Source organism: Tursiops truncatus, chromosome 4 (assembly GCF_011762595.2).
Source record: "Tursiops truncatus isolate mTurTru1 chromosome 4, mTurTru1.mat.Y, whole genome shotgun sequence".
NCBI classification, from domain to species: Eukaryota; Metazoa; Chordata; class Mammalia; order Artiodactyla; family Delphinidae; genus Tursiops; species Tursiops truncatus.
This window is the reverse complement of record NC_047037.1, coordinates 121836668-121853768: the sequence shown is the minus strand read 5'-3', so window position 1 is coordinate 121853768 and position 17101 is coordinate 121836668.

The window sequence follows — 17101 nt, the reverse complement described above, 5'->3', positions numbered from 1 at the left end:
CAGACACCAACCCTTTTATCAAGACCTCACAGCCTTTTGGCTGGCACAGATTCACAAACAAATAATTTGAATACAAAATGTGAAATATTCATAGGGTATCACGGAATCAGAACTTAGGAGACGTATAGGTAAGTTAAAGTAACACAAGTGGCTAGGAAAGATACATTTTGGAATATCTACATGTTCATATAATAGAAGTTTGTTTTTCACTCACTTAAAATTCAAAGCTGGTATTCCTGATCAGAGCCCAGGGGAGTCAGAGGTGGGGGAGTTTTCTGCTCACACAGTCACTTGGAAAGAGTTTTTTACCACTGCTTCTGGGGTCATCCTGGTGGTGATTTCCAATCTAGCAAAAATAAGTGTGTGTGGGGGGGGTAAAAAAGACATACCTGTTTCCCTAAGCTTGACAAGACAACCTTGTTTCAGTTGATATTCCATGGTTAAAACCCAGTCACCTGGTCATCCCTGACTGTAAGAGAGGCTGGGAAATGTAGTTTACCTGAGAATAAAAAGAGAGAGACAGAGATGAGGTGGGTGGAGGAGAGGGGGAGGAAGAAAGGAAGGGAGGAAGGAAGAAAAGGAAGTCTGTTTTGGAGATTATATACCATTCTCTGTTACTTTCTTGTGTGTTAAAATATAAAGTTAGAAAACACAGCTATAAGCAATAGGAGATTTTAAAGACGGTTTAATCAGAGAAGGAACATAATCAATCATACATTTGAGGTAGATCACTCTGGCACCTGTATGTAGGAAGAAATTAGAGGTGGCACATTTCTGGAAAATTATATTTTCAGTCATCAATTAATAGCAAGCCTAAGCAAGAAGAAATTAAACATAGCACAAGTGTCCTCATCTAAATATTCTTTAACTGAAGAAATAGGGTGCATAATAGAAAAATCATTTTAATGGGAGTGTTAAAAAGGAAAGAACAGACCCAAAATGGAGTTACTTGTGCTAAGCCCCACTAAACAAACTAAAAACATAATACCTAACCTAATTGCAGTTTCAGCCTCTCCCAGGAATGGAATTTTAAACCAATCAGCCTGGAATTTCCTGATCAACATTCCTGAGGTAATTTGCATGACATACCTTGTCTACTCCAGGACAACTCCAGCAATTTGCCCATATCTCACCTGATCGTTCATATTTCCTCTCTAGTGGATTATTTACTTTAGCATATAAACATGTCATCTCTCTCATTTTAAGGCAAACAAAAAACCTCCCTCAGGACCTCTATTTCCCTGCATGCTAGTGCTATGCTATTTTTCTGTTACTTTTACTTCAAGATTCATTTAAAGAATTGTTTATACTTGCTGCTTCCAATCCTCTCCCTCAACTCTTTCTAAACCTATTTCAATTACACTTTTATGCACACCTTTCATCAACCCTGTTCTCAATAATGGTAATGACTATCTCCACCTCATTATTGCAATGGCCAATTCTCAGTTCTCATGCCTGCGGAAAACATATAAAAAGGTGATCAAAATTTCACTAGGCTTATAGAGCACCATTCTTAATTGGTTTCCCTGTTACTTCTCTGGCAGCTAATTGTCAGTTCCCTTTGGTGGTTTTGTCACATCTACCTAACATCTAAATATCTGTTTAATTCTGTTACATCACCGACATCTAAAAGAAAAAATGGCACATAATTAATGCCTAAAAATACCTACATTGAAATCATTATTTTATTTGGCAGAGGATCAGTGTATGGTTCAGACTCTAAAGCTGCTCTTGGATGGATTTGGATCATACCTATGTTCATTAATAGCTGTTTGACTGAAGCTACTTAGTCTCACTATAATACAGTTTCCTTATTTGTAAATGCTTATGGACATATAGTAAGAACTTAACAATATTCTCATGAGGATTAAGTGAGATAATATAGGAAAAGGACATAGTGTATTAGCTATCATTGTTAACAAGTTTCTTTTCATTATGATTATCCCTAAAACAAGTTCTTCGGTACCTATTATTACTCCTATTTTTCAGATGAAGAAATCTGGATTCCAAAAGTGTTTGTACAGACTTACAACTAGTAAGAATTTTTGAATTCAGATCTTTGTGATTTCAAAGCCTGTGGTCTTGCCACATGTAATAGTGATAACAATAATAGTAATAAACAGTTTTTCAGCACTTTATATGCACTAGATACTTAAATTAGTTATCTCTCACTCCATAACAACATTACTACAGACCTTAGCAGCTTAAAACAACATGCACTTATTGCCTCATATTTTTTCTGTGGGTCAGCAGTTAGGGGAGGACCTTATTGGATCTTCTAATTCAGTATCTCATGTCACAAGGCTGCAATCAGGTGTTGACCAGGGCTAAAGTCTCATCTGAAGCTCAGCTGAGGAAGGATCTGCTTCCCAGCTTTCTGGCAGCATTTAGTTCCTTGTGGACTCTGAGGGCTCAGTCTCTTGCCAACTGTCAACAGAGGCCATCCTCAGTACCTTGTCATGAATGCCTTCCCAACCTTCCCTTTTGCATCTTCAAAGCTGGCAAGGGAGAAAGAGAGTCTCTTTGCAAGAAGACTATTACCATTGTACACATAATCATATACATCCTGTTAACTTTGTTGCATTTTACTGGTTAGAAATGAGTCGTAGGTTTCATACACAATCAAGGGGAGAGGATCACACAAGAACCTAAATACTAGAAGGCAGAATCATGGGGTCATCATAAGGTCTGACAGCTCTAATATAATACTATTTTAAACAATTTAATTATATTAACTTGAATTTTATCCCCATTTTAAAGATAAGCAAACTCAATCACAGAGAGTATAAATAACTAGCCCAATCCCACACTATTAGTTGTGTTAGTTAGACATGAGGCCACCTGCTTCCAGTTCCCATTCCCTTACTAACTATCCTGTACTAATTAGACCACTTTATAGGTAAAGATTGACCTGAAAGTTTTACGAGTTTTGTTTTATGACAAAATTAAATAGAAAACAATTTGAGAAAAAAATAAAGTTTTGATTAAACGATCTATTCACATAAAAACTAGTTTTTATTAACCCTGAATCGTAAAATAAAAAAGATTACAGAGAGTGTTAGGGGTATTAATTTAAACATCTATTCTACTCAATATATTTATTTAATATATGTATATTTATTTCTATGAATACCATTACTTTAGGCACCAAGAATGCACTCATAAATAATTGTATCAGAAATGACTACGGTTTCCAATATTTCCAATATAATAATAACTTTTGATTTTTGCTGGACAGTTGGGTAACAAAGTAAAGATTACATTTCCCACCCTTCCTTGCAGCTAGCTCTGGCCATTAAGTCAATTCTGACCTGAAAGATGTCAGTGGAAATACTATATATATATTCTATGAAGTGTCCGAGAAAGAGAGAGGACTTAGATTTTCTTTTCCTCCTCTTTTCTCCCTATTGCTGGCTGAAATATTGAAATGATACCTCCAGTTAGAGCAAATGTCTTGGACCACGAGGTGGAAGCTGCATTCTGTGGATGGCACAAGAAAACCAAAATAGGAGCCAGTTTTGGAGGTTCATGGAACTGCTGTATCATACATAGACTTTGCTTATGAGACAAGTCAAATTTAGTATTATTTAAGTCATTAAAATCAGGGCTTTTCCACTAGTCAAAGCAAAACCACATTCACACTGATACAATAAAATGAAAGTAACAACAGATCTGGTATTGTCCTTATTCTCATGGAATTAGTTCTCATTTTAACAACACAGTTTAAATAATATTTTTTAATCCTAGAAAAAGTCCCTGTTGATAATTTAGTACTAAATTTTTTAAATAGAAGATCATTTACTACTATATTTTTAAAATAGAAGTCTATATTTAGTTGATGGATTTGCATATCAAAGACATTATTCAAAATAATACTGACACTGCTCCTCAGGATAGTTAATTAGAATATAATGTGGTGTAGGAAAATAAACTTTGAAAAGATAAAGAATATAATGTGGCTTACTGGTAAATATGCTTTGAAATATTCTATAAATGTATAATTAACTATTATATAATTAACTACAAACTATTCAAACAGATATCCAAAATTTTAAAGCTGTTAAACATATAAATACATCCCAGTAGATTATATCTGTAAATTGAACACAAAATTAATTTTATGTCAACAAAGCACTATTTTTAGCAAGTCGTACAATGGATAGAAAGATACAATTGTCCAGCTTTTGACATATGCTTTCTTTCCAATAACAATAATGAAGATAACTGAAGAGCAAGGCATGGAAGACAATCACATGTTATCTGTTCAATAAATCATACTTTACAGGTGGTTGGCTGGAAAATTAGCAGGTTCTATTTTCTATGCTGATAAATCCTAATATTTGAAGAAATGGATAATGTTGCAACTTTAAATGATTGCAATGGTGCTTGTCTGAGTTACACACAAGGTTTTTAAATGGATAAAGGGAATTAGGATTGTTAAATGATCATAACATGCTTACAGTAGAAGCTTGTAAAACCGTTTAAAAGGCAACTACATTTGTGTTAAGACAAACAAAATGTTCCATGAATACCACTTATGGTGCTAAATGATGAATCAGCTATTCTAAACATTCCCCAATGTCTGATCACAGAGTTCTATTGCCCCGTTGTTCATGAACTAATTTTCAATATTTAAATAAGCATTACTCTTTCAAGCAGGTGGATTCTTTTCCAGCTATATTCAATGTCTGACCTTTTGAATTTATCAATTAAAAAAAATAGTTTCCTAGTCTGAAAGTTCATCTTTATAGATGAGGATTAAAACAAATTCAGGTGGACTGGGGACTGCAGGAACAGGGGGTAATTATAGAGGCATGGACTACAGCAAATACTTTTTTTTACACAGTGTATTTTGTTAACAAGTGGAAGGGGGTGTTTGTCTTGCTAAAATGTATTTATCTGTCAATATAAACTTTTGTAACTCTATGTATCATATAAAAATATTTCACCTCATCCCTATATAGATCATAGATCAGCTCCTAAAACTGGTCATTTGGATTCTGAGCATTGTGACATCTCAGATGGAATTTTGCTTTGTATTCCTTCCAAGGATCTCTCTCTATCTCTCTGTCTCTCTCTCTCTTTCTCTCTCTCTCTGTCTCTCTCTCTCATGGTCTTTCTATCTCTTTCTTTCCTAGCTCTTCTCTAATTGTTATTATGCTTGTAAGCTTTCCAGGTAATCACACAGTCATTAAAGTTTGTTTTGTTTTTTAATGTAAAATACTTCATAAATTCTTCCGAATAACATCCTTCATGTGGTTTCCATTGCAAAGTCCTTTTCTTCATACATCACTGCCATCTGCTTTGTGGATGTTTCTCAGGACATCTGCTGCCTATCAGAGTCATTGTGTTTTCTTCCCCCCCCTTTTATTGTGTAAGAAAGTATTGAACTCTCTTTCATAACTTCACTAAAAATATAAACTCAAAGTGCTTAATTTTCTGAGGACAGAGGACACTCTACATCTCTATCCATCTTTGCATCACAGATGTCGGTCTATTTGGTTAGAGTATTGTTTCTTCCTCAAATGAGTTAATCAAGTGAGGTTCTTTGATTGAAAAAAATCATGGTCTAGCTTTATTCTTAGCACCCATTCAGTCTTTTTTTTTTTTTTAAACCAGAGAGAAAGGTCTTTCAATCTCCCTTGACATGTTTCTTTGTTTCGTACCTAGGGTGACCACGAAAACTGGTTTACCTGGGGTGTGCTTGGTTTGTTTCTGTTTCCCCAGTGCCTCTTCCAATTTAGGTTTTGAGTAAGATTTTTATTTTTAATAAGCCAGTATTACTTATAGTTGCATTAAATTAAGGGAAGATAGATTTTATTCTGTATGTTCGTTCATACAGATTCTGCTATGATCTCATCTGTTAGTGGTAGAGATGCAAGTGCAGTGAACAGGGTTCTCAACTGAGCATGTTTTATAAAAAGTGTGTAGTAATAATCCATCTCTCTTTCTCTCTCAGAGCTTTCCTATCTAATCATAATGAACATTTCTTTCTCAAATATACCACACAGGATGCTCACTGATAAAACAAGCAGCTTTCAGGCTCAGGTAGAAAGAAGCAGCCAAGACCTTCTATCTTCTGGTGGTAGAGAGAGAATTATGTCCTTGTTAGTCACTTGTCCAAGCCAATATGCCATGGTTTGTTCAGTGCTCTGCAAGTCTTCAGGTTGTCAGTCGATGAAAGCCAGTGAGAAATGGAAAAATAGTCAATTAGATTAACATAACATATGTGTCAGAACAACAAGGTCCTACAATATAGCACAGGGAACTGTATTTAATGTTCTGTAATAAACCATAATGGAAAAGAATATGGAAAAGAATATATACATATGTATAACTGAGTCACTTTGCTCTACAGTAGAAATTAACACAACATTATAAATCAACTATACTTCAAAAAATATAAAAAAAAAAACAACAAAAGTAACCTCACATAACACATGTGCTAGAAATAGAGGATGTCCTGCTCCTGTGGAATATGAAGAGACTAGTCTAACTACTCTTGTTACATTGCTTTGTCAGTTTATTATAAGTTCTAAACTTTTACTATTTTATTGTTAGGTATGCATTAAATTTTTTTTCAAAGATTCCTTAGGCAGCAATTAATCCAAAAAAGTTAAAGTTCAAGTTAAATGAAAAATTAAATACTAAATTTATTTCTTGAGAAATTTGATGTTGAACATTTAATCTGCAGAGTATCTTTATTGATATTAATCATACACTTGGGGTGCCAAACTAATACCACAACAACATGAAAGCCAAAAGGAATAAAATGTATTGGCTTCTACTCTAAAAGTTAGCATTTTAAGAAGTTTATCCTCAAAAGGGACAATTTAAAAAATTCTAGCCACAGAAGATACACTTGCATATCATCCTGTGAAGCAATAATTTTCATTTAGATCAAATGATTGATTTCATAAATTATTTTTTCTCACTTCTTTAATCTACTGCTCTGTTGTACATAGAGAATTGAAGTGACGTATGTTAATGTGCTAGTTTCTTTAGCAGAAGAACTTCAGTGTTAAATGAAGTCCTCACCATTATCAGGTACTCCAAGTAGAAAATCAATTAAGTAAATTTCAATAATGGATTGTTTTTTTTTTAAATTCAATTCAGTGAATCAAATAAAACCTTTGGAATTTATTCTGTTAAAGATGAAATGTTTGACATTGTATTGAGTGCTCAATATTTACCAATAACAATGTGTTTAATATTACAATAATTCAAAAACAGGGTAGAGGATTCTTCCTTTTTGATAAAAATATTACTCCATTTACCTTTGACATTCTAAGAAAGGTAACTCAAAGTTTTGTTGTTGTTTGTTTTTATTGTTGCTATATTTTAACAACACTTTGAAGAAAGTTTTGAATATACGATTCAATAATTGAAAGATTTCACATAAACTATAAAAATCAGAAATGGATCTCAGGAAACATAATGGTTCAAATTATATACTTTATAGTGACTTTAAAAATTTTTCCTACACATAAATGCAACATAGCCAGAAAAGAAAAAAGACAAAAACACAGCCAGCTAGAGGTGTGTTGTGTGGTGTGGAGAACAGAACTTTCAACTACTTTCAAGATCTACTATTAATTTGTCAAAGATTTTAGAAATTGAGTTTTAAGACTAATTTTTCTTAACACTTTAGGCTGTTTACCATATGCATTGCTGTCAAAGATATTAAATTATAATTCAGAAAACATTGAACTATTTTAAGTACCTGAATATTCTTTCCTCATAATGTGAAGAATCACAAACATGAGTAACAGAAGACATTGTTTTGTATTATTAAAAGACAACATATATTTAATCTTATCTACTTGAATACATTCCACTTAACATTTTATTTTTTATTAATTTTTTTCAGTGAATAGAATATTTATTTCCTTGACTTAAAATGATAAAATTGCAGAAGAAATAGTGACCTAGAAAAGTTTATATAGACATTTTCTCTCCCTCAGAAGAATTTTCCTCAGGATTAAACATAACCCATCTACAAAACATGTGATGATGATTTAGACAAATTAGTGAGAATATATTTTCTATTGAAAAAATATTTTTTCTAATGTAAAACTATTCCTGAAGTATGGAGAAATATAAAATTAAATTAAGCATTGAATATTATAGTATACTATAATATGAAAACAAGTGATTGTAGTTAATAATCATAGGGAAATTAGCAATATATTTAGCTAAAGAAGAGAAGAGTTTCAGGAAAGTTCCCAACTAAACAAGGGTTCTTTCTTTCCTTTTCCCCTTATAATACTGGGGAGCACTATGTTAATGAAAATTGTAAGTATTCATTGTAAAATGTAAAAAGTATAAATTTGTATGCTTTTTAATATTGGTAAGAATGGAGAGATAATAATTTCAAACTCTCATGTCATCCAAAATATGAGAGAAAAATGAAATAGATGCTTAAGGTGATCATTAGCTCTAAAACCAGATAAAACTGCTATGCTAAGATGGTGTCTTAGATTCTAAAGAGAGTAGTCTGTGAGTCCAGAATCAGATGAGGAGAGCAGGCTTCCACTCTGATTGAATCTGATGACCAGACCTTGTTGAGCAAACATGTCAGATCAGTACTCACCAGAGGGGGTAGAAATTTTGCTCAAACTATCCTAAAATGCAGACATTTCTTCAGCCACTTCCATTCAGATATTCTTTAAGAGAGCTCTGCCTGTCCATCTGCCTTCAAGTCCAAACCAACTGACAGAGAACACTCTTGTCATTCTTGGCCTCTACACAATCCTCTGCCTCTATTCTCTCTTGGCCCCAAAATGCCCTTAGAGTGAAGTGTCTATTACTGTGAGAAAGATAAGCACTTAAATTAAGGTTTCAAATTCAAATTCAATATAATTTCTTAAAATTATGTGCAATCTGAAGGAAGATAGAGCTCATTATTAGGGAGAAACTTTTTTTATTGTCTATAAAAATTTATTTTAATTTGAGGTGAAGTGAAGTCATACGCAAAAAGATGCAACCACAAGGCTAGGAACAAAAGTGGAAATAGCTAAGGGAAAATGGGTCCATCAACAGTCTTTGCCCTGCTTAGCATTTGAAAAAAAGAATCTGGGAACTGCAACATGAATTAGATAAAGACTGAGTGAGAGTAATATTGAGAAATAATAGCCTCAGTACATACATATGATTGAGCAAAATTTGCACTCACTTGGCAAATATATATCTGACATTGTCCCTATTATCAATAATATCAAACAGGCAATAGGAACAACATTTATTTCAATATATTTGGGTGTTTCTGTGTACTTTAAAGTGGATATAATTGCATTTTATGAAGAGACAAATGGAAGAATAAGTAATAGTATAGTAATATTAATTTTGCCTATTTCAAAATGTAGTTTAACATAATTGCAAACCCTCCTGAAAACTTGATATGTTTGATTTGATAAGTGTATTAGTTTCCTAGGGTTGCCTTAACAAATTACCACAAGCTGGGTGGCTTAAAACAACAGAAATTTATTCTCTCAAGAAGTCACGGAGGCTAGAAGTGTGAAACCAAGGTGTAGTCAGGGCCACGCTCTCTTTGAAGTCTTTTGAGGGAAGATTCTTCCTTGCCTTTTCCCAGTTTCTGGCATTTGCCAGTAATCCTTGGCTTTCCTTAGTTTCTGGATGCATCACTCCAATCTCTGTCTCCATCTCACATGGCCTTCTCCTTTCTGTGTCCCTATGCACAAATTTTCCTCTTCTTATAAAGGCATTAGTCATTGGATTCAAAGTTACTCTATTACATTATGACCTAATCTTAACTTGATCACATCTGGAGAGACTCTATTTCTAAATAAAGCCACATTCACAGGTACCTGGTGTTAGGAATTAAACATATCTGTTTTGGATCCAAAATTCAAAACACAACAACAGGTAAGATAGACAATAATGAGTAAAATAGAGAAAAATATTAAAAACTACATTGTAGGAAAACCTGAGTACACATGCAGAAGAGAAGAGTGGAAAAGGAGAAAAGTAATGGATATTCCAGGAAGACATGAAAGAAAAAAAAAAAAGCCAAGTTGAAGATGAGAATCTTAAGATTCATGCATTTCATATAATGAAGACAAATAGCAGAAGTATAAAAAAATAAAATCCATCTTAATTTAAACCCAACAATTGAAATCTATAAGCCATTAGGAAGACAGCTGTTTGTGCCACTCTTCAGACTTATGTTCCCATTACTGTTAACTGGAAACTTGGGAACCTGTCCTTTTCTAATTAAAGCAAAAACTAAGTGGTTCTTGTTTTCTAAAAAATGTTTGGTTTATGAGAAATAACATCAAAATATTTTTTATTGCAAATTTAATCATACCTTTTAAATTTAGAAATCTAAGGGACCATGTGTGATATCATGGCTCATACTTTTTTTCATCCACCTATGTTAATTCAGTTCAGCTCAGTTAGTCTAGTTCAAAGATAGCTAACAAAAAGGTACAAATGTTTGCAAACAATAAATCTTTCACTCTTTCTTTTGTGGAAATGCAGTGTCAATACCAATCACAGAAATAAGGTAATGTACAGTTACATGCTCAAATTTAAAAATAAAAGGTAGTGTAGGAGCTTGCTGGAATTCAATGCAAATTTTTGTGCAATTTTTTTTCATAAAAAATCTTCAATTTTGCTATCAATATGACATATGAAAAATATGCTATACATGTTTAATATATTTATCTACAGATAGCTATAGATGCATATGACTCAGAGAAATGCACTTTTTAAAAGTTATTTCAGGCTATACTAGAATTGGAAATATAATATAATTATTCAAAATTAATTTTAAAATTCTGAAGACAAATGTATATGTTATATAAATATATGTTAAATTTTAAGTGAATTATTATAATAAACTTTTCTCATATATCAGAGCACTCATATCAAATTAATAAAATGCCAATTCCTATATCACCTAATGAAGACAAAGTCAAATAAAAATATATCTATATAGAAACATACATATTGATATTTCAGCATACTTTGTATATAAATCCATATTTCTGTATAAAACCATTTGTACTGATATTTGTACATATACATATATGTATATATGAGTATATCTGTATGCATGTGTGTGTGTTTGTGAGTATTTTAACAAATCTTGAGCTTATTTTATGAGAATCCTGCTTGCCTATAGAGAAGGGATGCTTTGTAACTGCTTGAGACGAGACAGAGGAAGCATTATCTTGTCCAGTTGGAGCTAAAACTAAATGTATGGGTGCCTCAGTCTAAGTCAGGGGGTATCAGAAGATTCACTTGGTTCCATATATAACTTTGTGTTTTAATTAGTAATAAAAATAACATTTTGATTTCCATCTTTCTGAATCTGGGGTCATTATCTCAATAGATTCTTCACTTGTACAGTAAAGAAGGGTGTGATTTATCCACCCTTTAGAATTTCAGAAGAATATACACATACTTAACACAAATCTAGATATATAGATTTATCTAAATCAGAAATCTGAGTGTTATCCTAGAATTCTTTCCTTATCTTCAAATTGATGAAGCTCATTATTCAGTCAACAAATTGATTTGAGCTCCAAAATAGATTTTTAAAAGATGTTATCACATTTTTTCCAACCCCACTGCTATTGTTTTGGCTTTGTTTTCATCATCTGTTATCAGACTATTGAAATTGCTTTCCTGCTTCCTGTTTTTTTCTCTTATCCACACAGCTTACAAAATATTAATAAAACCTAAATGTAATTATGCCACTTTCCTACTTAAAATCATTTGCTCACCCCTGTACTTAAAGGATAAAATCCAAACCTCCTGGAGATCTATTTGAAGACCCTCAAGAGGCCTTCCACATTTATCTCCCATCAGTTTTCCTATCACTCTATGTAGACCTCCTACATAGAATTCCTTGAAAATATAACACATGGAATCACCTTTCTCCATTTATTCACCTGTCTAATTCTTATTCTCAAAACTCCAGTCAAGATGTACACATGCAGTGACACTTTCTCCACTTTTCTTTCTAGGCAGAAGTATATTCTGCCTTCCTACTCCCATGCCCCTCTATTTATGGCTGAAGTTTTAGCACTTCTTATATTCTGATTATCAACTTGCATGTTATACTCCTCCAGATGACTCCAAGTAAACAGCTGAGGCAAAGAACTATGCCTTATTCATCTATGTAAGATACTATTCTAGTACAAACATGTCATGTTAGGTGGCCAATATTATCAATCTTTTACAACTGAAAGAATGAAACCAAATTTTGATTCCAAATTTGAGATTCAAATCTAAGAGTATTCATTATTTTCAAATCCAGAGAAAGTGCTTAATGAACTCTTATTTATTGAAAATTTAGAAGTGAAAAATTAATATGAACCAGAGGGGATCAGATCTCTAGAATTCTACTGACTCCCTAAAATGGGACACATCCTTACCTATGTTGACCAAGCACTATGGTTATGTTGTGGAAGAGTGAAAGCCAGAGATAAGAGGAGGTCCTCACTTGTATATTGAACACAATGGTCATAAACTTGTTGGAAAATGTCACACTGAACACAGTGACCATAATGGTCATAGACACTTTTGGATAAAATGTACAGATGCTTCTGATACAACATAATTGCTTAGGGGTGGGTAAGAAGAATGAATGTGTTTTAAACACACACACACAACACACACGCGCACACATGCACACACACAAAATCAGGGACTCTTGAATAGGCTGGGCAATAATAGTTCCAGTGGTAATGTTCAAACAAAATGTACATACTCTCTTTAAATACCTTGTTAAGATATTTGAAGATATAATAAAGCAAGCTTTAAATTTCTGACATTTACTATCCTACTATTTTCATAACAAATGTTCAGTAGATAGCAGTTTCTAGTGTGAAATGCATTACAATAAATCACGGGGTTTTTGTTAAATGCTTCTCCAACTCCCATATACAGATGCATATTCACATACACAGTATAGATGTGCAGGCTCACACAGACACATGAAATCCCAATTTTCCCCTCAGATTTTCTATCATCTCTTCAATTAGCATACACTGTTTCAACCTCTCTCACAGCTCTTTCTTTTACCCTTCTGGGACACAAAAAACAATACTTTCAGAGCAGAATATCTGTTTTAAAGTATATACTAAATTGTAACTGGTGCCTTTTTTAAGAGCTATAAGCATTATATTCTCATTAGAAGACAGTTTAAGTTTTCCCAAGAGCACAGTAATCTCAAGGAGGTCTCTCACTTTGTCCTCTGGCATGAAAAAAAAAAGTCTCTTAATGATACCAATTAAGAAGTTTGAATGTCATTTCTACATCTTTGTTCTGTTTCAGGTCAGCAAGGCCAGGGCTCAAAACAAAGTCATAACAACTCTGTTGAAGCACATAGACTTTTGTAACATTCGATCAGGAAGGCAGGTATTTCAAAATAACTGCAAATGTCTTATGGTATTTTCAGTAAGAGATTACATTATTTATATTCTATTTATCTTTACTTTCTATAAAACAAAAGAAGAAAAATACATGAAATGTGCCCCCTAATCTTATCCGACTTTCTCCTGCCTAGTTACAATTACTTGTGAGTTTAACTACAAGATATTAACTTTTCTTAAATCCCTTTAAACAAATAATGCAATTTGTAAACAATATTACTTTGATTATTCTTTTCAAGAGAGATAAGGACAGCCATTCTTTAGTACTTTTCTTTGACCTCCCATCCCAAAATGTTGATTCCCTCCTTCTTAATGTTTACATGTGCCCATTCAGCAATAATTTGTCACCTTTATCTGGATCAGTTTGAGTCTAAGTATCAAAACCAGTTCTGCTCATTGAGGAAGTAAAGATCTATCTCTTCTCGATTACTCTGGCTGAGAACTCTCAAGTGGAGTATAGAGGAAAGGGGGTAAGGTCATTTTGCAGGAGGCATTTTTATGCTGCAGAAGAAGAAAGAACTGTGCCCTCTGCTGTAGAAAGCCATGGTTCCCTTGAACATACAATTAATGTTTCCTAATGATAATTGAGCACAAATATTGATAGTATAAATTTTTACAACTAATTTGATTTAATTAGGTTTACATAAACTAATTTTATAGTACATACTTTGGTTTAGTTATGAAAAATAGTATATCTTTGCATAACATTTAAATTGTTTGACAGATTTTTTTTTTATTTTAAAAACATGATAAAGCTAGAACAATATGTTTGGAATCATCTTACGCTATTTAATATTAGAGTTAATAGTAATAATTGTCCCAAGCATAATAGCTCAAAAAACTCTTGCAAAGAGTTCCTGATAGAGAAGATATCAGCTTACTTTCTGAGATCACTTGAAAAGTGTAGTCAGTTTTTTAAAGCAGTTTTAAAATTCGATAGTTTATATAATTAACCCTCCACAATTTGAAGTGTATCAGGTTACTGTCCCTATTTTACACGTGAGCAATTAAAAACCCGTAACTGTTATATGATTTTCCATGATCACTAAGGAATACGTCAACAATTTTGAAGCCCAATAAACTATCAGAGCCATAATTATATTCAGGGTCCTATATATTATTTGTTTCAAAATATGATGAAAACTCTTCTCAATATTAATTCCAAGGATTAGATTGAATATAATCAAATTCTTCAATATTTTTCCAAGAAGCCATTATAACCAGGTCAAATCAAATTTCATATTGGGGGTTATATTCAATTTTTATTTTTTAGCAGAACTACTCAGGAGTATACTTGTATTTCCTAATTTCTTCAGCTTTCTTTTTCATCATTAAAATTATTTCTCTTTAAAAATATCTAAAACATAAACATAATAAAAACATACATTTAAAATGAAAAGTAAAAAGTTATCTACCAGAAATATACCAGACCCAATCTATTAGAAGTGAACATTCTTAAAAATTTCTTTGAATATCTCTCTATAATTATATGTATAGAAATATATATGCATGTGTGTATAAATGCATACACACATATATGTAAGGTATATACATGTCTATATAATATTATTTACATATACACTTTTTTTTTTTTTCAGTTAATCATTTACCTTGAACATCTTTCCATAAGGGAACATATAATTTTACTTTATTTTCTCTATTGATAACATAGTATTTCATGATCTTTAAAACACTGTATATGGTAATTACCCAATCAAATTATATATATGCATATATATAATATATATTATAATATAATATATTATAATATAATATATATTATATAACAGATTATGCAAACTATCATATTGGTAGTTTTTCATTTCTTCAATAATGAACATATTTCATGGTACTTTATGTATTCCCTGTTCATGTTCTATCATTGGCAACTTTTGCAATTTCTTTCCTGGTCTTTGACCCACATAGAAATCTCTAACTCTTCTTATTTTGACATAGATGCTACATGAAGCTTCATTTAATTCTTTGCATTTTGTTATTCCCTCTCTTGCCTCAAGACACTTGCCCAGGCACAGAGACTCAGGAGAATGTCAGTGATGGATCAGAGTATTCTTCTGCCTATCAGTTTGCTACTATCCTTCAAATTTCACCTTTCCCATCACTTTCAAGAAATGATTTTTGAAAACTTCAAACTAGACTAGATGTCTCTACTCTACCAAAGTATTTATCATATTTTATTAATTTTTTAAACTATTATTTTCAATGGGTAGGAAAATTAATACGTTTTAGGAACACAGGAGATGCTTCTGTACCCCCAGCATCTAAGGAAATGCCTTGCACATAGTAGGCATTCAACAGATAGTTGTTTATTTGAGTAAAGTCTCCACTGGATTAAATATATCCCGAAGCTTTTGTATACATGTAATTAAAAAGGAACAGTAGTATTGAGATTGAATTACATTATCTGCTCAATTATTCATGTATATAATCATTCTATAAACATAAGTAAGCATCTACTATAAATTTGACATTAATAACAGAAATAGCAAACAACAGCACTAAACTACTGAGCAAGTGCTTTTTATGTACCAAGACCTTTGCATGCATTTTGCACTAATTCTTACAAAAAAAAAAAAAATACTGTTTGGAGTGGAACGGTAATTTTAGTGGTCTTACAAAAGAAGGCGAAATTAAGATAACTTAAGTATTATGTCAGTATTGCAGACCTCCTACATAACAGAATCAGGAGAATTGAATTCAAGGTTTCATTGAATCTACTGTCTAAAGTTTTTAACCATCTCAATGAAAAAAACATTATTTCTATCTTTTCATAGCCAATGAACACCCAATTACATATAAGACAATTGGTAAAATATTTCCATTATACTCCTTTCATATTCAAAATTGTGCGTATTCTTTGTGATTTTTTTCTTTATTTCTGCATTTATTGAAACAATGCTATAATTCATTCTTAAATTCTGGTAATGTATTCAAATAAAATGATTGATTTTAGAAATGTAGAAACTTCTTTGAATTTCTGGTATAAAATTTCTTGATAATAATTTTCATATGTTACTGGATTTTTTTTTTAATTAAGTTCCCAAAAAATCTTTCTTTAGGTTTATTATTAGGGCTATACTGTCTTTGTAAAAATCAGTTAAAAGTGTTTCCTCTTTCTCTACTTTCTGAAAGAATGCGTAAAATGTTGGTATTATTTTCTTTTTAAATGTTATACAAACATAAAGGTAAATACAAAGTTATGGTCCAGATAAGATGGTATAAACTCATTTTTCCCTGCTCCTGCCTGCTTAGTATAACCATAAACCTTGGAAATAATGCAATGGGTAACAAAAGGAAAACTCTGAAAAGTGGAAAAGGGAAGGCAGACTGGTTAGAAATTCCAGGACTGGAGGACTAACATAGCATTAGGGTGTCTTGTGAAGCCTCACCCAACAGAATAATGTGCCTTAGGCCAGCTGTTTCCCATTCTCCAATTTAGCAAGAGGAAGTGGCCAGGCATGCTCATCACTCATCTAGATCAAGTCGGGGTACCAGCAACAGTACCAGGTGAGCCTAGCAGCACTGGAAAGAGAGACTGATAGAAACTCTACTGACAGTGATCAACCAGGGAAAGTGCTGGTGGCCCGAGTCTCTTTCCCCACACAGAAACACCAGGCAGTTGGTGTCACCAGCAAGTGGGGATCCACCAAACAAGCCAGGGAAGACGTCTCTGTCTCCTA